Source organism: Anas platyrhynchos, chromosome 4, assembly GCF_047663525.1.
Source record: "Anas platyrhynchos isolate ZD024472 breed Pekin duck chromosome 4, IASCAAS_PekinDuck_T2T, whole genome shotgun sequence".
Classification (NCBI taxonomy): Eukaryota; Metazoa; Chordata; class Aves; order Anseriformes; family Anatidae; genus Anas; species Anas platyrhynchos.
Genome location: NC_092590.1, coordinates 46,586,799 through 46,608,612, shown reverse-complemented (window position 1 = coordinate 46,608,612; position 21,814 = coordinate 46,586,799). Strand labels below are relative to the sequence as shown.

Sequence of the window (21,814 nt, the reverse complement as noted above, 5' to 3'; positions counted from 1 at the left end):
AACAACTGCTGTTAGAAAAATCACTTTACATATCACCATTTGAGAACTGGAAATATATTCCTCTAAATGCAATGGCAACAATTCTGTTCCCTACAAAATGCATACCAACATCATAAGCTTTTCTGCAGTGGCTGTGGTATGAAGTGATCTTTGTATAACACTTTTAAGTCTGTATGTGAAACTTCAGGTCATCTAGTTGATGAAGCTTTTACAGGGCAGCAGCTGACAGCTTTTCCTTCTAATATCCAAGTAGTAGAGAAAAACTTTTGAGAGCTTCCTTTTACAGGGTCCTCAAAACAAAACAAAACAATCCCACAACAAACAAACAAACACAAAAAATAAGCAAACAAAACAACAACCCAACACCTAAGCTGTACTGACGTACTGGAAGGCAGATGTGTTTTTTTGTTGTTGTAACTTATCTTTAGTAATTGTCTCTTCTCACCCTAAATATTACTTTTGTTCACCATGAAAATGGTAAAACCAGAAAATCACCAGGTACTTTCCGTCTGTATCAATGGTCTACTTGCAATGACTTATACTTCAGAAATCTTTCATTTGAATGTCACAGCGTGCAGAGACAGTCCAATGAGCTTAGCTTCAAAATCCTATTTTTTAATTGATAAAGTACTTCTGTCCTCAGTGTTTATGTACGGAAATAAACAACAGTTTATATCTATAGGGACAACAAAACACAGCTTTGCTTAATTGTGAGACCACCATAGGTGGCAGAAAAGATTTATTCTCACTTCAGGTGTTAAAGGGATACATTTGAGTCTTGTCCAGAGAAGTCTGGAGCACGAAATCTGCTTTAAAGCCTACTAAAATCTGTATCTGCACAAGGCTAATTCCTGTGTAATCACCTGTTTTAGGACACAGAGTCTGCAAAGGGATCACACCTGGGTTTGCTGATGACTGACTTTAAAGAAAAATGCTCTGTTAAACTTGGAATTACTGAAATGAATAGTCACTTTCTCTTGCTTTCATTTCAAGAACTAAACTCCTTACTTTTTTTTTTTTTTTTTCCTTTTCTTTATCTATTTATTGTGCAAGAAATCATTTTGGATTCAATTTCTCATCTTTTTTCTGACTTCCTAGCAGGCCCCAAGTACAAAGCTGCTCCTTCTTCCTATTCAAAGCTGGCAGGATTTAGCTCCCTCTGTTCTGCTAATACCACACTCAGGCAAAGATCTTCACTTGCAAGGAATGACATGGACAGGAGGAGTGGGCATTGCTTAGGAAGGCAAGCACTTGCAGGCCTGTGAGCAAAGTACAAAAAGGAGACCTGAGTGTATTTGAATTTTTGCTGCTTAAAAATGTTTTCCTTATAGGCCTTTCAATGCTGTGCAAGAATTAGCTTGGGAATGGTTGGATTGCCATACATACAGATTTTTAATGCTTGCAGAATACTTCATATTTTCAAAAAGTTTAAAGAACATAAATAATTCCTACAATGCACCCGCTACTCAAAATGTTAAGCAAAATCTAGTTTCATAACAAGTTTATGGACAGATCATCTCCTCCACAGGAAAAAATAAATAAATGAATAAGTCTTGGGCACAAACTTGAGTCACTTCTGAAAACTGTGATGACCAGAGTGGGATAACAGAGATGATTGTGGGTAATAAGCCAAGTCAGCTGCATGAAGAGGTTGATTCTCAAATTGCCTGGCCTAATGCCTTCTGCATTTTGAATCTCTTTTGTTGGAGCTTGTGGGTAAGCAGAATTACATTCCTTGATGCTGCATATGCCTGCAAACCTCTCCCATCTTCCAGACTGTAGTGAAACCTAAGGTTTACTACAGCTTTCAGGTTGCAGAAATTTATGTGAGGCTTGCCGCCATCTGTGCAGTTCTGTGCAGCCAGGGAATATGGGGTCTCGAGGGCTTTATGTCTTGTTCTTTGCTGTTTATTAGAACAAAACCATTAATTTTATGAGCTTTTAAATAAATCACTGGCAAATATATATATATTAGTTGCTATAAAATATGTACAAGTTTTTATCTCTCCATGAGAAATTAAATTATTTTCATTAATTTTCAAGGATAAAAAATAACTCTGACATACAATTAAAATCAGGACAGGCTGGGAATAAGGCAAATAAAGCACTCCGTGTGAGAGCTGATCTCAACCAAAATGTTCATTTCTCGTTCACTAATTCACAGCTCAGGAAAAATATATTTGGGTCATTGCCCAACTTCTTTTGCCCTGAATTCAGATTGGCCATCTTGCTGCTGTATTAACAGGCCATGCTCTATTCCAGGGAACACTTCTGGGAATATGTTTCTGTCTTGTAATTGCAATAACAGTAAATACAACTGGTCCTTCAGATTATGAAACACTGAATGTGTGCACTTCACTCCACTTAGTGCTGGCCACTTTTAAAATGTATTTTCTCTCCTGTGTTTTTAGGCAGTGAGGTAACTAGGTTTACAAACGTGATAAGAGTTTCTCAGTCAGACTGTGGAAAATGCATGTTAGTATATAGCCATCACTAGAGTGCAGATATTTATCAATTATGCATTAAACTTTCTTATCTAGAAAACTGTTCAATGACCATTTTAAGGTAATAATGTACTGTAGCTGGAGCTGATGATACCTGTGGGTCACTACATTGCTAGAAGGTGCAATACAAGATACCACATTTAAATTAAGGTCTAATTCATTAAATAGAGGTCTCAGAAACCCTAGAAATGTAGTACTAGGTATAATCCAATCTGTCAGTTCCGTTTTCTGGGATCAAGTGTAGTAACTGTCACGGCTGCCTGTAGTCTGTTCTTAGGCATGTCCAATAATACAGATTCCATACATTCTGTAAATAATCTCTTTGCTAAATGCTGAAACACAATTAGAAAGTTAATCTTAATATTTGAAATGGATTTTTCCCTTGCCATAAAGAAAGCAGATTGATTCTTGCTCTATTCTTGAGGACGTAGAGAATAACAGACGGTCACTATGCTCTTTTAACTACTTTTTATCCATCTGGTGTCTCCTTTCTTTCTCCAAATCTTCACTTTCCTGTGAAAAAAAAAAAATAAAATCAGTTTTTTCAACTCTCCTTTGTAGTCCTTTTCTAAACCTCTCACCACTCATTCACCAGTCCAATTTGTCCTAACCCTTTTTGAGACTGGGATTGGTACTCAAATGTGGAAGTATTGTGCTCTGAATTAGGTCATGTCAAGTTCCAAGTACAACGGAGTATCTCACTTACATGCTATGTTTCTTCTGAAACGTAGAGAAACTTCTGTTTTTCTTTGGAAAGAGTGTTACCTAAATGCACTCCCTATGCTTTTAGGTTGTTAATTAAAACATTAATAAGCCCACATCCAGGTCTGATACGGTCAAGACCCAACTTTGGAACTCTTTTGAATGTGAGCTTTCAACACTCACGTAAGACTGTGTCAATGGTCTTAATTAAAGTGAAGTTACAGCATGCTTACAGGTTAACCCTTATCTATTAGACGAGGTGTTCCATGTAGGAAGCAGAAGAGCCTGGCTCGACCTGTATTGGACGAGTCCACGTTGGCTGATCTTATCCCCTTATTGTCCTCTGGATGAATAGAGAGTGAGTGCTTTATAATTTGTTCCCTTATCAGAGTCCCACTGACTGGTCTGTAATTCCTCCAGTCCTGTTCTCCTGAGCTGTCTCCAGCAAATGTTAAGTAATAACTGGGGAGCAACAGAAAGGACGGTGAACCAGAAACTAAGGGGTGACCACAAAACCAGCAGGGTGGTCACTTGCCAACTTGGGCCCAGTCCTCCAGGGCTCAGGCATAGCCTCATTCTTATCCACCTTCCCATATTTGAATAGGCTGGTATATATAATTACATTCATACTGGATGGACTATTATACTGTTATTATCTAAGGACAGTGATATGTCTTTTTACACTTAAAAAGTGTTTTTAAGTCTCTTCCCTTAGCTCTGTTTTTTGTTGTTGTTGTTGTTGTTGTTGTTGTTGTTGTTGTTGTTGTTGTTTGTTTGTTTGTTTGTTTTGTTTTGTTTTTTTCATTTACATCTTGCTTGCAGTAGGGAAGTATCAGGCTGCCTCACTATCTCTAGACAAGTAATACAAACAGAAAGATTTTAAGTGTTCCTAAGAACAGTGAAACAATTTGTTTAGCCATTAGTAATAAGTAAATAGTGATTGGATTGGTAAGTCAGAAGATTTAGTCTATTCAAGCATTATTTTCAAATGAATGCAGTCCTAGCAGCTTGGTATTGGACTGCTTTGCCTTAGCATATGCATTTATCAAATTTTTGAGGCTAATATCACTGTTTTAGCAAGAAAAATATGGTATTTTTTCATTGGCAGGCAGGAAACATTTTTCACTAACAATGTAAGGACCTGTATTACCAGGCACGGGGTTGAATGCACGGAGATCAACAGTGTAACTCTATCATCTGATAAAGCCCACAAGCTAGCTAACCAACTAGCTGAAGGAGATGCAAAATACTTGGCCAAATAGAATATGTGCGGACCCTTTACAGAAGCATATAAAAAAAGCTTTTATTAAAAAACCTTTCCTTCAGAATCTGGAGTAGAAGAAGAGACTGCCTGCCTTGAACGCCAGATACCTAGAAGTGGCTGAAGACTTCAGTGACAAGAAGTTGTTACCACCTAATGGTTGTTGAATCCCCTATTCAAAACTAGCTGGTAGTTAGCTTAGTTCTCTGCGGGCAAATACCCATCTCACAAAGATCCCAGTCCTGTCCTACCCTACAGCTCTGTTAGCAACCCTGGGGCAGTAGCTGAGTGACTTGGAGCAGGAGATCTTCTCCCAGTACTACCTCCAGGCAGCTTGGAAACTTGCTGGCAGGTCTCAGCAGTACTGCTGCTTCTACTCTACCTGCCCATGAGTCAATTCACCAGTGTGAATTGATTTCCGGAACTTTTAGTCAGGTTTTTCAAGAATTAACACATCTACTCCTTCACATTTCTGAGAAAAAATGCTTGCTGGGGAATTGCAGCTTTGCCTTGTTCTTTCTTCCTGTTCTGCCACAAGTCTTAGGGATGGGCTGAAATAACGTCAGTCATCCCGATAATAAGAAATGCTTATTTCCTTGCTGCTGTGAAGAAAACAATAAGTTGCTTTAAGATAATATTTGCCTCTAACCACACTAACAGAATGCACTGAATTTTACTGAAAGGCTAAACTAATGCTTTAAACTCAGCTCCATGGGTTATTTTTAGATCCTCTGCTGGCTGGTGATAATGATCCTCCTCAGGCTTAAGTCACAGGCAGAATAATCCCCTGAATTCTAGACCCTTTATTAATCATTCGTGTATTTTTGCTTTGTAGGAGGAGAGCTACATCCCACCTGCGTGCTTGGATGCTATTAACAAAACAACTCAAAGTATTGTATTTTTCCAAAGCAGTCTTACCTCAGAGATCAGGGAACTGTATTACTTTGGATCCTACAAACGTAATCTCAAGACACTGCACAAGCAATTGTTTTTATCTTGAGGATGCTTGTGCTCGGAACCACCATTACTGTCCTTCACATGCCCAGATGCAAAAGTTGAGAGTAGCTGTCCCAAAACACACCATCTGCTATCTTACAGATAAGTACTTATCTGGTAAGCACTAAACAGATAATAGAAAGGATTGCTCATTGTTCAGAAAGACACAGAACAAATGTTCCCTCTTCTCTAAGATGCCTTTGAGAACAATGAAGGAGGCAAACTGGAGCAGAGAGCCCTATGCTCTTCAGAAGGGAGGAATGAATATAGCTTTCGCTGTACAGCTTCTTTGGCCACCCTTGTGCAAGTTTCTCCCATGCAGTCCACACTCATGGAGTAGTGCAGGTCCTACACAAGACACTTTGGAGCAGGAGCATAAATGGCAGTCACTGAATTTGATTGCCAGGCCAGCAAGCATTTGTATGCTGTGCATTAAACCTTCACTGCTCATACCATTTCAGTGAGACTAGGAATCTCCAGAAGGCATCGGTTTCTGTGTATTGCATTGCATGAGCCCTCATATATTTCCTGCAGAATCAGCTGAAAAATGGTTAAGAAAGTCATATTCTGGTGTTATCCCCCTAAGATGTGTATAAAGTTATAGGAGAAAAAGAAAGTTCTTTGTGCTGAGCTGTATCACACTGATTTCTAGCAAAAGGATATGTTTATTTTTATTTTTTAAATTTAGCAAGAATTTATTTTCAAATGAGTAGCATACTAGAAAACAAATACTTTCCTAAGTTATAAAAAGTGTTGTGGTTTTTTTCTTCTGTTTTCCACATACGTAAGTGTGGAAAAAGAAAAAGTATTCAAGGAAAATTTAAAGAAGATGGAAGCATTTGAAAAATCATTGGCAAATCATTACAGAGTCCTTACCAGCAGTTCCACTGCGACTCTTCAGAAGAGCAAACAGTATTTAAATCTTCTAGTGAGAAAGAAAATGGCAGATTACTTCCCCTCACTTTTCACGCTGCTAAACTGTGCTGAGAGCTACAGGTGAAAAGTAATATCATCATAAAGACAGTCAAAACTAGTCTCATTTTGCTCGGCAGAATAGCAAAGGTTAAATCACTGGTAGAGGATCAGATTCTACACTTAAGGTAGAAAACAAAACAAATTTAATTTATTGACCAAAGGTTAACCATACCAAAAGCAAAGAAGCATGCTGAAAAACAGATCAGAACACGGAGATTGAAAGCCCCTGCAAGGTACTCAGATCTCATAGTGAGCAGGGGAAGCTGAGGAAGGTAAATTATCAGAAGATATTGGAAAATATTAATACCACAAGAACAAAGAACAGCAGGAAATACAGATAATGATCGTGAAACTCTTGTTATTTAGTCCCTCACAAGACAGATTATCTCCTCAGCAGAAGAAGCCTCTGTGTGTACAGAAATAACTTGTCCAAATGTTGTGATCTTTTATCAGAGAGATTTCTGGAGGGCAAGTGGTTGGGGCAGACAAGTTTTGAGACCATCAGCGGTGCATGCCTTCCAGCATTTGTGATTTTTTCCAGTTGTGAACATCCCAAATTCTGTAATCAGCCAATTCATTGGTGACAAAATGCTACTTGCACCAATAAAGCTAACAATAAAGCTAAAATGCTGCTTCAATCAGGAAAATAAGTTTAAAATTAATTTCTAATAGGCCATGCTTGCCATACAAGAACAGATAAGAAGTTCTGACAAGAATCCTTTAGAGAAACATCTTATTAAAGGATGTGAGGATAAATCTGTTTGGAAAAACTCTTTAAAATTGCATTCAAAAATAGAATTTTGTACAACCAGATAAAAAGAGAAAGATAAAAGCACTTTTGTCAGTTCAGCTGACAGGAAGGGTACCTACAGAAATTTCTTCATGGTTTCCCATAGAAGTTGAAAACACATTCCAAATGTTGAAGGAAAGAGTCTCTGCTACTCAGCTGCAATATTTGGAAGAGACGGGCGTCGTATACTGGGGTGCTGGATGGGATCCCTGCCAAAGGGCTTGTTACAAGGCCTGAGGGGAGCGGGCTGTAGGGCTGGCACACGTGCTGGTGGCAGGCCTGGGGACAGCCAGAGAAACCTTTATACTCAGTGAGATCTGGCTCTTTTTTTAATGTAGAAAGCAGGAGGCTCATCAGTGACACAAAGACTAATTTCCGGGCAAATTTAAGCCCTTAGGCCACAGGATGGGAAGACAACTAGAACTTTCAAAAGAAAAAGAAATCCTAATTTTCCTAATACCAACCATTTTCCCTGTGTTCCACATAGCAAAATTATTCTATCACATTTTCACAGAGAAGAACCCTGTTAACCTCACCTGGAGAAGCTGTCAGCCCATGGCTTGGACAGGTACACTCTTTGCTGTGTTAAAAACTGGCTCGCCAGCCAGGCCCAGAGAACGGTGGTGAGCAGAGTGAAAACCAGCTGGTGACTGGTCACCAGTGGTGATCCCCAGGGGTCTGTGTAGGGGCCCATCCTCTTTAATATCTTTGTTGATGACTTGGATGAGGGAATTGAGTGCACCCTCAGTAAGTTTGCAGATGACACCAAGCTGGGGGGAAGTGTCAATCTGCCGGAGGGCAGGAAGGCCCTGCAGAGGGACCTGGACAGGTTGGGCAGAGGCCAATGGGTTGAGGTTCAACATGGTTGGACCAGATGTTCTTAAAGGTCTTTTCAAACCTCAATGATTCAATGGTTCTATTTTAAGAATTCAAATTTAATAGAATTTGGTTGAAAAATGAAAAAAAAATGAAAATTGACTTTTCTGATAAGAATTGTTGGATGGTGTTGCTGTTAGTTAACATATATTTGTAACCATGTTTGTTGTGTCAGTGTTGTGTGGTGTTGTGCCACTGGTAAATATGGAAAGAAATCACTTAACCTGGGGCTTCATTTGATTTCAAAGAACTAAGCTAGTAGCAACACAGTGAACATTAAACATATTATTTGGTCACAGTTTTGCAAAGCGTCTGTAAAATAAATACATAAATAAAAACCCAGAGATTCTGTTAAAATTCTTCAAACAAGCTTACAAAACAACACATATCATAGAACTTCATTAAAGAGAATAAATCGCATAATCTCTGTGTGTTTACTTCTTCAGAACAATTACTTGAGGCAGGAAATCTTTAGATAAAAACATCTAATGATGCTAAGTCTCCTATCTAACCTCCTTCCCAAAAACATTACAGTTAATGATGACAAATTCTTTCCTTTTGTATCATAATAAAATTCGGTCTTTGTATATGGTTCAATAAGAACAAAAGCCTATTTGGCCTTCTTCTTCCTAATTTTAAATTTCAACTGGTAATTAACTTCTATGAATCTTACAAAGGTGGAAAAATGTTTTTCTTCTTTTTTTTCTTTCTCTAGTTTTTATTTGTTCTGAACTTTCAGTAACTAACAAATCAATTCAAAAAGGCCAGTGAATTCACAAGTTCAAGGGCACAGCAAATGTGGAAATCTGCATGTGCTTTTCTCTTTCACACACTGCAGAGAAAATGAGATGAACCTACAAGGTATGGTCAGAGAAGGCTCTGGAAACCTCTGGTAAACCATGATACTATCATGTCCTCCTGAAAAAATGGTACTGTGTTTTAACTCCCGACAGTAATTTAAGCATTTCCTATACTAAAGCTGTGAACTGACAATCATTGCTGGAAAGATGGAGGTAGCTTAAGACATAGCTATCCACAGCTGCTTGTTCCTCCTTTGCCAAGAATTACCCATACAGTTCAGCTCGTGGAACAAATCACTTGAGTGCTCCTCATCAACAGCTTTGCAGAAGTCAGCTGATCTAATTGAAACTGATGCCTTGGCTGTGTCAAGTAACTCAGCTGATTTTGTGCTGGAGTGGGTGAGGAGAGCTCATATATTCTGTTCCCTGGCTGAACTCTGAGGATATGACTGTCTGCAGGTAGCTGCTAACAAATAGGAGAGAAGATAGGTTGTGTGATGGTGGCCTAATGCTGCTGCCGGTGCTACATTCAGCAGACTGGAATCAATAGCAGTTGCTATAAAGAGGCCTTATCAGTCTGGATAAAGACAGAGACTTTACAGAAGCAGCAACTTAAATGCTTGAGAAGCATACAGCTGATGTTTCAGGCAAGGTAACTCAGCAGATACTGTGATTCTTTATGAAAGCTTTTACTGAAACAGTCTATGAAATTATGCAAAACAGTTTGTCTGAGTGTGCCCTTTGGCATTTGCACCTGAGAAGGAAAAAGAAATATATTTAGTTTAGTATTGCATTTGTCTTTTACAGGAATTATGCAAGAGTAAAGTGCTGACAAAGTTTTCTTAAGGTCATCTGGAAGCTGCTAGCTGAATGGAAGGAGGGCTGTTGTAGTCACTTTGTTACTTGAACCAAGCTAAGAGAACAGAGGAAGAACTTGCACAGGCCAGAGAGTTGCTCTTTTTGTCGTGGTTGTTGTTTGTTTTTAAGAGGTTTACACAGAACGTGAAAGAACGTGTTTTAGCATCAGATGTATGATAATCTTTTGAAGTACCTGCTGGAGCTTTCTACTTTCTGAATCTAAAATGCACAGCTTGGTAGTTAAGGCAAGAAAAGCAAAACAGCACAGAAAAAAATCCACTTTGGTTGCAGAAAGTCTTGTGAGCCCAAAATTCAAGCACCCCCACTGTATCCATCAGAAAAATATAGCCCTACAAACCTTGTGGTATTGCATGAAGAGGGCCCAACAGCAGCCATTCAAAAGGTACTGAATTTTGCTGTTTTTTACAGATGTTAGCAGCTTTTATTAGTTGCACCTGGTAGATTAGTGCTGGAGGTTCTCACCACACATAGCTGCTAGGTAGGGTGGACCTTACCCATATGTCCTGGGCAGACCTAGTTTGAAGAAAGTGTGTCCTGAGTGCAGAAAGGCTCTTGATGCCCCCAAAAGGCCATGTCAGGGTGCCAGGCTAGGATTGTTTGCAATACAAACCAACAATGCAGCTGGCAAACCTCACCCCTACTCACACTGCATCTTTCCACTCCCTGAGCATCAACCTTCTCCATCCCAAACTTGCCTGTGTCCACAGATGTGCAGGGCTCTGGAGCTGGGGATGAGGTGGTAAGAGACAGAGCAGCAGGTGACAAAGAACAAAATCATGAAGAAAATGGAGAACAAATTTAAAAAACAAACAAACCCAGCCCTCAGGAGGGTTACATGATTTCAGATAGTTGTACCAAATCCATCACTTCCATCACTTGTCATCAGACCCCGTCAGAGCCTATCCCTATCAATTTCAGTGGGTTTGGGGCTAGGCCCAGAATCAATATGAAGTATTGAAAGCGCTGCTTAAAAACAGCGGCGATTCTAGGGGCTCTGCCAGTCAAACACCATCTTAATGCCTGAATGATATACCCTGCTCAGCAGTCAGCTGCATCGCTGCTGGGCCATTGGCTTTCAGAGGAAGTGTCTGTGGGTGACAGTGACAAAGACAAATACATCTGGGGGGTGACCATTTGATCTAAAGCTTTGACAGGGCTGCTCCCTGCCAGCAAGAGCTGACTCTGGACTGACGCAAATGTTCATTCTGGATTGAAATATGAACTTGGCATATACAGTGCACCGAAGCCAAAATTGAGAAGGTTTGCTGTTTAGTGGAAGTGCTGGTGCTAAAGTAAGCAGTTCTTCTTCTTGCTGAGTCTGCAGAACTAGTGACCAATATGGTCAAAATCAGAGGAATGCTGTCAATTTAGCACAAGCATAATTCTAAAGAATTTTAAGTTGCACTTGTAAAATCTGGTACAAGAAGGGTTGTTTATACTGCACAGTTAATAATGGAAACAGTTTCCATAATAAGTTTGCTTTTCAGTTGCTCTCCTTCCCTGTCCCTTGCAAATGTAAATTTAATAATAATAAAATGTAAACTCTGCAAAAAGGATTCAAAGCAGAAATCTAAAAACCTCCTATGTTCCCTGAAACTTCATGTCACCTCTTGTCTTCTAGTAGCATCTCTAAGGGAAGTTCACTAAAGAAATACACAATGGTTAGGAAGTGAATCTTCAGACTTTTTACTGGTTTTATACTATTTTTCTGAGTCGTGGCAAACCTGCTATTTGTTGGCACTTGTGTGAAAAGCCTAGATTTGTTTTGTTGACTGACAAAATAGTAAAAGGCTGTTTCTTTAGCTACCTATTGGGCATCTAAGGGAAAATGTGTTAATGTTTGACACATTGTTGTCACATTTTTCACAACACAGTGTTATCTAAAGTACAAAAAAACATCTCTCTGGAAAGAATAATATGATTTATTTCTGTGAGAATTTACAGATGTTTGTGAAGAACCCTTAAGAAACAGGAAGGACACTGGAACAGAGGTGAAAGCAAACAACTTGTGGATCTCCTCCTTTATAAACTCTCTGGATCAGTGCTGTGGTGGTTTCCTAACACATTTTTATATATATACTGCTTGGAAAAAAGCATAAACATTTCCTGAAAGTGCACCCTAGAGATAACCAGTTCCCAGAGTGTTACTGACTCTTTCCTTGCTTAAAAATAAGGCTTTCTTTGCATCCCGGGCAATGGGTAAGTGTACAGACAAACTTTTTTCCTGTGCACTTGTTGACCCCTGGGAAGGAGGCTAACCACAGGCTGAAAGGGAAATGGTGCAGCTCCTTTAGCTAGGAGATAGGCAGCACTTCACTGCCTCCCCAGAGCCAGCATCCATGTGTTGCTCCTGTGCTGCATTGCTCAGAGACCTGGAAATGTGGGAATGTTTGAAATGCTGGACAGAGCCCAATCCAAGCAGATCAGCTGTGCTGTCTTTTGCTCTCTCAAATAAATGTAGTTAGCTTGCTGTTCGATTTTGTTTTATGTTCTTCCAGCGCTGGGGAATTAGCCTGTGATCGGAAAGGTTCCCTTTCACCCTGAGCTGAAACCTGCTGTCATAACAGGGGGAAAACTGTTTTCACCACTGTCAGAAGAAGCATCCGGCATTTGAGATAACAGCTTTTGAAACAGCACAGAACCAGTTATCAGTTTTGTCTTTTTAACACTGGCAGTTTAAATAACTTTCACCCTTAGTTCAGGGATACTTGCTGGTGAGAGCTGTTTTCAAGGATGGCTTAGGACCTTCAGGTAGGCAGAGAGGACACAGTGTGCAAACAGAAAATGTTGAGCTATCGTTTTCCAGTTACATGTGAGGAAAATAAAATGAAGAGAGCAAAAGGCAAAAAAGCCTTATTTAAAGCAAAAGCAACCCAGCCTTGCACCACAGTGCAACCACCACAATTCAGGGTGCAATACAATGCTCAGGGTACAAGCAGAGAAGCTAGACAATTTAACAAAAGCAAACCTGAGAAGTTGCTTATTTATAAATTGTTTATTGCTTGTAAACACAATTTGTGAAGTATTTATTAGTTAAAATCCTCAAAATTAGGTGTGCATAGGGTTGTGAGCTGAGTGTTAGCACTGGTTGCCAGATTATTATTATTAAACATTACCACTGGCCAGTTTTCATCATATTACCAACAACATATTTATTTGGACTGCTTTATGAACTACGTGGGGTTAGTGGGGTTAGATCTGGTCTGGTTACATGGTGATCCTGTCAATGTGCTTGGCCTGGGGAACACGAGGGGCCTTTGCCGAGAGCAGGAGCAGGCCCTGCCCCAGCTGCTCCGCTCTCCTCACCCGGCACCGCCAGGTCAGTGAGTTCACCCAACACAGGGGGTCTTCAACCTCTTCCTCTTCTATTTCTGTCACTGCTTGCTGTCTCAGTGGCATTTTAAAAGTCACCTTGCTCATTCCTAGGTGCCATAAACCCTGAAGGTGAGAAGGGGCAGAGGCATGGCTGTTATAACCCTGTGTAAGCTGCGCTATCTTTCCATCCAGTGCTACTCCCTTTGTGTGTGGAGGTACCTACACTGAATTTTAGACACTGCTCTCACACTTTTGACCATGTTTCACCATTATTTCTCCCTTTTATCCCAGAAGATTGTCAGAAGACCTGGAAAATGCCTGCATGGCCATTGCTTCCCCCATGGACAGGAGCAGGCACTGCTCCACCTGAGCGTGTTCACTGCCAATACTGCACAGGCAGCTGTCCCAGGGGACAAGGAACAGATGACACTACCAATGTACAGCGTGTCAGAGGATCTCCCGGGCAATTTGCAAAGCTACTGGCTACACAGGGCACAAGGATTTCAAGCACTGAATGTGGGTAAGTTGTATGCACTATAATTTGTTGCACAGCTGACTATCTACCGCCTCATGTGTTCTCTGTGAGCATCATTCTGAGAACCTCTGGTCTGGTTCTTAGTGCCGTGATTATTGCCTTCACACAGATACCTTTCTTCTCCTTCCAGTATATGTTTTATTTTTTCCTCTTTGTCTCTTCTTTCCCCTCTAACTCATTTTCATAACAACTGCACTTAAATGTGATTATTCCCTCATTTGCGCAAGTACATCACCCCTTAAAATCCATGGTATATTTGTGCGTGAAGAATTCACTGTTGGATTCCCCCACCCCTTCCTCTTTTCTTAAAAACAAAAATGAACAAGCATTGAGAGGAATAAACCCCCACAAAGTCTCAGTATTATCCTGCGACACAGCAGTCTTTAAGACAGCAAGTGAAATGTAGCTTCTCCAACAAAAACGCTAGAGGAGGTTGAAAAAAAATGTAGGTGGGTATTTGCTCTTACAAAAGGCTTATTGTATAGAGCTAGTATTAAACATGGGGTGGTATCCTGCATACTTCTTTGTACACCCAAACTCCAAGTCTGTGGGAATTTCCAAAGTGCAAGAGGCACAGAGTCTAAGTCAGAATTATTTGTAAACATGGGATAGATGAGATTTATGTAACAGGCTACTGCAGATTTATGAATCCAGGAAAGGAAATAATTACAAAGGAAATTGAAGTTAAAAATAATCATGAACAACTAAAAAGCCTGTGCTTTCTCCTCTTTCTCTGGCAACACAGTGTTACACCCACTTGCTGTGTGCCAGTTCATTCTTCCTGATAACTACTGAGGCCAGTAATGGAGGCTCCAGTTTAAAAAAGAAACTTTACTTCGTGAATGATTATTATATGTTCAAACTAGGTTTTAGATTACTTAGACAAAAAACATATACAATTTGCCTATACATCTAGCACAAAAAGACTTCTAATGGTGTGTTTTGGTACAATGCACTTCTTTTGAGAGCAGAAATAACTAAAAATAAGTGAAATGCAAAAACAAAAACTAGAGCTAACCTACAATCTCATGAAATTTATTACCAGCAGAACAGCATAAAACGTAATCAGCAAGACACAGCTGCACTGTCAGTTGTACTCGAGACAACTTTCTAGGCAACTTTTTTCTTTCTTTTATGTAACAAATTCCTCCCTTTCCTCCCTTTGTATTCTCTGCATGTGGTCCCGTTTTAGCAGGGACTAAATGCTTTGCTCTCTTCTGTGCTGCTGTGAACCAGGTCCTGTAAGTATTGCAGCGGGAGCTGCACAACCAGGCAAGCCCAATGCCTTTCTGCTGGGAGAGGTTTCCGAATTGTGCTCCACGTTCTCTTGGGGTGTCCTGGCTCTGTGGTCTGGAAAGGGAATGATCAATAACCTTTCCTCTAGAACAGGTGCTAGATCTAGCCATAATTTGCCCCTGGAAGGCCTTCTAGTTTGTAGATTTCTGTAGACCACTTTTCATATTCAGAGTAAGAATGTGTTGATAATAAAGTGACATATGGAGCTGTGATATGTGAACAGTGAAAGAAAGAACTGCTTATAGTTCCCCAACAAGTACTGGTAGGGCTACAGGCACCCAATAAAATCCCATCTAAACCAATAACACAGCTAGCCAGAAACAAAAATGAGGAGAAAGGCTCAAGGCATAACTCCACAGCGCTGGACACTGATGTCGCCTGCAGTGCACGTAGTGATGCTGGTGGCCGTGCCAAGGAGCAGAGAGACAGTGCACCATCCGAACACACACCCAAAGCCGGGCACAGGTTTGTAATGGGTTCAGAGGACAGATTGCAGGAAAAGGCAATGGGATGAAGGAAGTCTCAGGGACCGTAATAACAACAATAACTTCCTTAATAGCAACAATCTCCTTAATAGTAAGGAAGTTGTAATCTGCACCAAAAAAGGGAAGCTGGAGCACCATTAAGCTTCCTGTGTGCATGCCTAGCAAGTGATGTGGGGGAAAGCTGAGGAAGAAGGGCTTTTAACATACCACATGAAGGATTTGGGGAAAGACCTGTACAGGTGCCACATAAGGACACTCAAGTGTGTTTTAATAATTGCCAAGACATGGTGACAGGTTTGATGGGATCTTTATATGTTTGCATGTTTTCACCTGTCTTTTATTTTCTGAAATTAAAAGTAACAGTTTCTTCACGGGTATATGATTTCTAATGCTGTCTGAAAATGGTTTTGATAGAAGAATTTTAACAAGTTGTAGGTAATGGTTTTTGGCTTCTGCAAGCTAATTCCTGGAGTGGCTGAAATCAATGTTCATTTTAGAGGGTTTGACGCCTGGTTCCTCACAGAATAATCTGCACAACAGAGGTCTGAATGAGATGCATGAGATCTTTTCTGCACATTTTGTTGAACAGCACCTGTCTAACATACAGATTTTTATTATAGGTGTTGGTTTACAATCATACTCACTAATGACGCTGGAAGGAAAAAGTTTGCTAAAATGATTCTTTGAAGGAAGTAAAATAGCTGTGTGTTGTTAGCAACTTTAATACACCACACTTACTGCTGATTGACTTTAAAACTACATTATTTAGTTTAGAGGAACATGGCAGCCTGTGGAGTAAATAATATTTTCTTACAGATTTTTTTTAGCCATTTATTGAAGAATAGCTCTAACCTTCACTGTGTTTCCTATATTCATTTAAGATCTGGGAGCACAGAGCTAGGAGGATTTCTTCCAAGGAAATCTGTTTTGGAATCAGTTTTCAGATACAACAGGAGACTGACAACTTCCACTGAAAGACAGACAACCTTCAGTGAAGCTACTTGAATGAAGCGACTTCACAATAAAATAAAAACCCTGCAAGGTACTGATGAAGGTCAAGTATAAACTAAGTTAATTATGTAATTGGTAACAAGCGACTTCCAGCTCTGGCAAATTATGTACTTAATGCAAAGTATTAATATTCGTTGTTTTGTTGAAATGAGTGTCTGTGATCTCATCCTTGAATGAAAAGAACCAAAGAATTTAAGATTTTGCCACTAAGCTAAGGCATGGGTGTGTTTCTGGGCCACTGGCTGCTGGCTTTTGGCTTATGCTATAGGCAGCATCTCAAGTATTTTGTACAAAGGAGTTGGATACGTATTTATACAACTTATACAATATTTATGCCTGAGCTCAGTGTTTGTTTTGAATGCAATTGAGAATGAACTCGTACAGTAAACACTGGTGTCCTTTAGAGATAGCACAAACCAAGCAGCACTTCTGTTCATACGCTCACTGCTCCATCGGCTTCAAAGCACTCGCTGAAGCACAACTGGAGAAAGAATGTAGTTTCATAAAGCACAGCTCCCGCTTTTTCCCTCCTACCGATCTGTGATAATTTTCTCAGAGCTGGGGGAAGGAAATGTTTGAAATTCTGAGCTGGTTACCATGCTGCTCTCAGTCCAAGTGAGCCCAACCCAAGATGTGAGATGCCCGCATCTGCACTTCAGCAGCCTCTTGTGATATTGAGCACAGCATCAGGAAAACAATTTCCCAACCATATATCATTAGAGAGCTCAGTGCAAGAGGATTGCCCGACAAAGGCTTTTCAATCTGATAGAGACTGTGAAAGCTCTTTACAGTTTCCTGATTAAATGAATTGTCTCTTAAACCGACTGATGACAATGAATCAGCTTCTAGCTCCTCAACCACAGGTGCGTGATCCTGCTCACCCTGCTGGCAGGGGACTTGTGTAGGCTCCTGATGTTTTTTGGGGTGAGGAGGGGTTGTGGTGGTGGTTGAGGCAGGAGGATGCATGGACTGGAGGCTCTGCAGCTGTGTTTTGGGCTGGCTCCCTGCCTGCTCTGCCCGCTGCTTGGGGAGAGGATCCTGGATTGTGGGGAAAATACCTCTGGGATTAGTGGGCTGAAGATCCTAGCTGCTCAAGCAGGTGCATACGGCAGCTCAGTGAAGTGTTGCTTGCTGGATTTGTTTACTTTTTGACTTTCTGTCATGTTTCTGTTGGAGGAGCACTGATGTGCCCAGTGCTGATCCTTAGAGGGGCTGTTCCTGCAGGCTGCAGGGTCACGTCAGCTGCAGCAGTGGCTGCTCGCTTCCCCTGGAAATGGCGGCAGTACCCAGCTGCCTTAAAAAGGCAAATTGTAAGTCCAAGAAATGGGAATTAAAATTTCCAGTCACATTTTTGCCGTTGTTAAATAGTGTCATGTACCCAGGATCTTCTGTCTTTATATAAATACATTCTGACAACTTCAAAATTAGCTTGACTTTGACCCTTGAGTGGCATCAGCCAAAGACAAAATGTGAATTAACAGACTTGGCAGCATTCAGAACAATGTTTGGAGAAATGTCTTTGGTTGAAAAACAGAAGAGATACAGATAATTTAGAGATGGTGCTTTCGCTCAACCACCCCTCTTTCAAGAAAAAACAAATACAACCAACCAAAAAAAAAAAAAAAGTGGAAAAAAAAATCAAAACAGAAACAAACGAAAAAAAAAAAAAAACTTGGAGTCTTAGGCATAAAAATAAACATTCTGAGGCAAATGGGAATGCCACCTCATTTAGAATAAGTTCAAGAGTAGAGGACAGGGTTATAATTTTCCTCAACTTGAAAGTTATATGATGAGACAACATTTATAAAACCTCTTGTCAATTCCCATGCTGATAACCGGAGACGCAGCATCATTCGCTGAAAAGAATGAAGCATGAATGATTCGCTGTTTCCTAGACCATGAGAAAAATCTGGGCAAGCTTGAAAAGTTATGCCCCTGGGACAGCGTTCAAGCCGGGGCCGATTGTGCTGCGTGTGTGCACGCGATGCCATTGCAAGCTGTCTGCTTCCCTTACAAAGCGGCTGAGCCTCCAGTACAGCCCAGAGAGGATGTGGTGAAAGAACCCCCTGAACTACCTTCCCTCCGTGGAAATTTGAATCTAGGTGTGATGATCACCCTGTTGCACGACTTCTAAGGTATTGAACTGTATTACAGTGCATTGTGTATTTCATCTCTTAGCCTACAGGCACCTTGAGGATGGCTGGATGTGTCAGGAGAAGCTCTCTTGGTGCTTCAGATGTGAATCATTGACTCATTGACTGGGTTATAAAAGGCAAAGTCAATTAATCAGCTCCTTCCTTCTCTTAACCTGAGAGTTTTTGTGTATGCAAATAACACATCTTGAACCTTTGGTTATTCGTGTACCCTTTCAAATGTAATTTCTACAAATAAATTTCAAATGTCAGGTATATTTTATCATTTAGCATCAGCACGTAGGAGGAAAAGGTGAAAGAAGCAATCCAGCATCATTACTTATGGGTAAGAAAATTACGGGAAAATTCTTTAAAGAAGAGAGAGAAGAAACAGAAAGCTGGAGGAAAATATCAGGAGCTCATTTGTGGACACTCCCCCGAAAGGTCAGGGGAGGCAATGGAAGGAATGAAACTGTTGATGGAAATCAGCAACGCAGACAAACATCCAAAAAAATGCAATCTTCAAAAAAGCAGCAGGCAATCAGGCAGGGGTGCTGTGAGAATCCACAAACCTCCAGTCAGTGCTAAAATAGGACAGCCACCCGGCTCTGTGCTGCAAGGGGCATCAGCGCAGCCCCAGGCGCCCACGTGGGCAAGAAGAGAGCCCGCAGGGACAGCGTTTGTCCACCCCTGGCCCAAGGATGCTGGCAAAAGAGCACCGACCTCTCAGGTGTGGAAGCAGTAGGGGCCAAATGATGGGCTCCAAGACACACCAACCTGAACGTGAAATGAGGCTGTTGCCTCTGAGTGCAAAACTGCTCCTGTTGTCAGTTTTGGAAATAGTTCCTACTGCTGCTGCACGAGCAAAGGACCAAAGATGTTTGATACAGAAGTAGTGCTGGCCATCCTAAGGCGAAAGGAAGCGTGCTGTTAGAGAGGCTGTGCTATAAATACACACGTGTGTTCACTCGTTACATAAACTCAGTGGCATGTTGGACTTGGGCTGGCCTTTCTGTGAAAACAGACCGCACCGCGGCCTTTCAGCACTTGAAGGGGACTCACAAAAAAGATGGAGAGCAGCTCTTGGCTCCATCGGGTACTGACAGGATGAGGGGGAGCGGCTTCAGGCTGAAAGAGGGCAGGTTTAGATTGGATCTGAGGAGGAAATTCCTCGCTCAGAGGAACTGGGGCTGGGTGTGCGTGGAGGTCCCTCCAGCCCCAGCTGTTCGTGGCTCTGTGGGACACGCTGCGCCCTGGAAATTAAAGTGCTTAAGAACAAATTTTGGTCTTGCTTTTCCTTTTTCTCTTCCTTTTTCCCTTTCTCTTATCCCTTTCCCTTGTTCTCTTCCCTTTCCCGTATCATTCTCCCTTTCCCTTTCCCTTCTCCTTTCCCTTTCCCTTCCCCTTTCCCTCACCTCCCTCCCTTCCCCTTCCCCCTCCCCTCCCCGCCCTCCCTCACCCCCAGCCCCGCCCTCTCCCAGCCCCCTCACGGAGTCACCCCCGACTCTGCGCATGCGCAACACCTCCCACAGCCGGGCGGAAGAAGGGCGTGGTCTCCCCCACACACACCCACCCTCTCTTCCACCCGCGCCTCGCGATTGGCCCTTTCCACCCCCCCGCCCCGCGCCTCCTCCCATCCCGTTGGCCCTACCTCCCGGCGGCGCTTCCCTATTGGCTCCGGCGGCGCTGCGGCCGGGGCGGGGGCGGTGCCCACCGGGAGGTGCGGGAAGGCCCGGGCCGCCGCCGCTTCCGGGTCCGTGGGGGAGCCGCGGCGGAGGAAAATGGCGTAAGTGCGGGGCGCGGGGGGGGGGGAGGGGGCGCGGGGGGTCCGTGAGGGCGGCGGGGCTGTGATGGCAGCCGCGGGCGGGCTGCGAGGAGCCCTGAGGGGCTGGCGCGGCTCCGCGGGGGTTTTCCTCCTCAGCAGCCCAAAGCGGCAGCGTTAGCAGCAGAGCAGCCCCCTCCCGTGAGGAAGCCGGGACACGTGGCTGGGCGTTTTTGTGTATTTTGTAAAATTTGGAGGAAAAGTAAAGGAAGCGGCAGCCGGAGTGCGGCTGGGCGCTGCCTCCACACCAGGCGTCCCTTCGGGTCCTCTGTGCTGGGACTCGTGCCCTGCACTTTGGCAAATAAACGATCAAAAATGGTCCCTTCTTTAATTTTTTTGGGGGAAGGAGGGGATATAACCTACTACAGTAACTCATTTTTCTTTATTATAATGTTGAAGTACTTGGAGCATCAGTGTTTTCATAAAGGTTTGAAATAAAATGCATCACTGGGTTGTTTGGAGCCTGAATCAGTAGATGTGAAAGGTTTTATTACTCCTTTTGGACAATGCTACCTGTCTAAACCACTCAAACTAGCTTTTTTCCTCCTCCTCAAGGAGCGTTATGTGTATTTGCAATGTGGATGCTTTTCTAGTAGCTGCTATTTCTCTGTTAGATAAAACATCCCATCAGGTAGGCTGCTGCAAGAATCACTTCTGCATCTCACAGCTTCTTTGAAGAAAGCTTTTAGTTTTACCTCCTTTTCTAAGCGCACACATTGCTCACGAAGGCAGGCCCCTGTGGCACAGATGCGGTGTGAGTGGTGCTGCCCAGGCAGCAGCGTGACAGGGCTGGCTCCCAGCTCTGCTCTGCCTGGAGCTGGGCTGTGTCCGCTTGAGCAGGACCTCATTAGTGCAATTAACGCAGTCGTTCAGCTTGTTTACAGTTTCCCACTACCGTTGCTTCAAGCACTGGCTGAGGGGTAGGAGCTTGGGCCCGAATCTCAGTTCTTCTGCTGCAAATGATGGCAGTCCTCAGTCAGCTGTAGGATGTGAAGCACGTGCAATGCTTCAGACAGCAGAATTGCTGTGTAAGTGCTATCCCGTAGCTTATTCTGTGTGTGCCTGTGCTTTGAGAACAACTTCTCTTCCTTCCCCTTCACCATACTTGTTGATTAAGGACTTCACCGAGCTTCCTACGCTGTCTGGGACCGGCTTGAAGTCTCCAGACCTAGCCGGAATATTTTGGGAGAGACGCCAAGGTTGGCAGCTTCTTGTTTTGTAAAATGCGCTGAATGTGCACCTAGGTGCTGATAACATCGTTTGCCCTCAGAGGGAAGCCCAGCTGAGTTGTGTTTGCATTTGTGAGACTGCCTTCGAACATCGCTGAATTACGTGAGGCTCTGACTTGGTACCAGCTCTTGCTGGAGACCCTTTGAAAGAAAGTGACCAAGCGGGTAGGGCAGGGAAATGCCATTTCTTTGCCTCAAGGACCTGT

General features: G+C 42.3%; 1 protein-coding gene and 1 long non-coding RNA gene across 14 annotated transcripts in view; both read left to right on the top strand.

The window, feature by feature from the left end:
- Window positions 1-9,299: 9,299 nt before the first annotated feature.
- LOC106015740 (uncharacterized) lies at window positions 9,300-19,837 on the top strand. The gene is made up of 3 exons (XR_002400196.4): window positions 9,300-9,556; window positions 13,390-13,618; window positions 16,296-19,837. It is a non-coding gene; the product is annotated as an uncharacterized lncRNA (long non-coding RNA).
- A 367-nt stretch (window positions 19,838-20,204) lies between these two features.
- BLTP1 (bridge-like lipid transfer protein family member 1) overlaps window positions 20,205-21,814 on the top strand; it is a 113,219-nt gene continuing 111,609 nt past the window's right edge. For 12 of the 13 annotated variants that reach the window (XM_038178191.2, XM_072037479.1, XM_038178192.2 and 9 more), the window contains exon 1: window positions 20,205-20,343. The gene's annotated coding sequence lies outside the window, so the exon portion shown is untranslated. The remainder of the gene's footprint in view (window positions 20,344-21,814) is intronic. The other variant, XM_072037480.1, reaches the window with a different exon arrangement.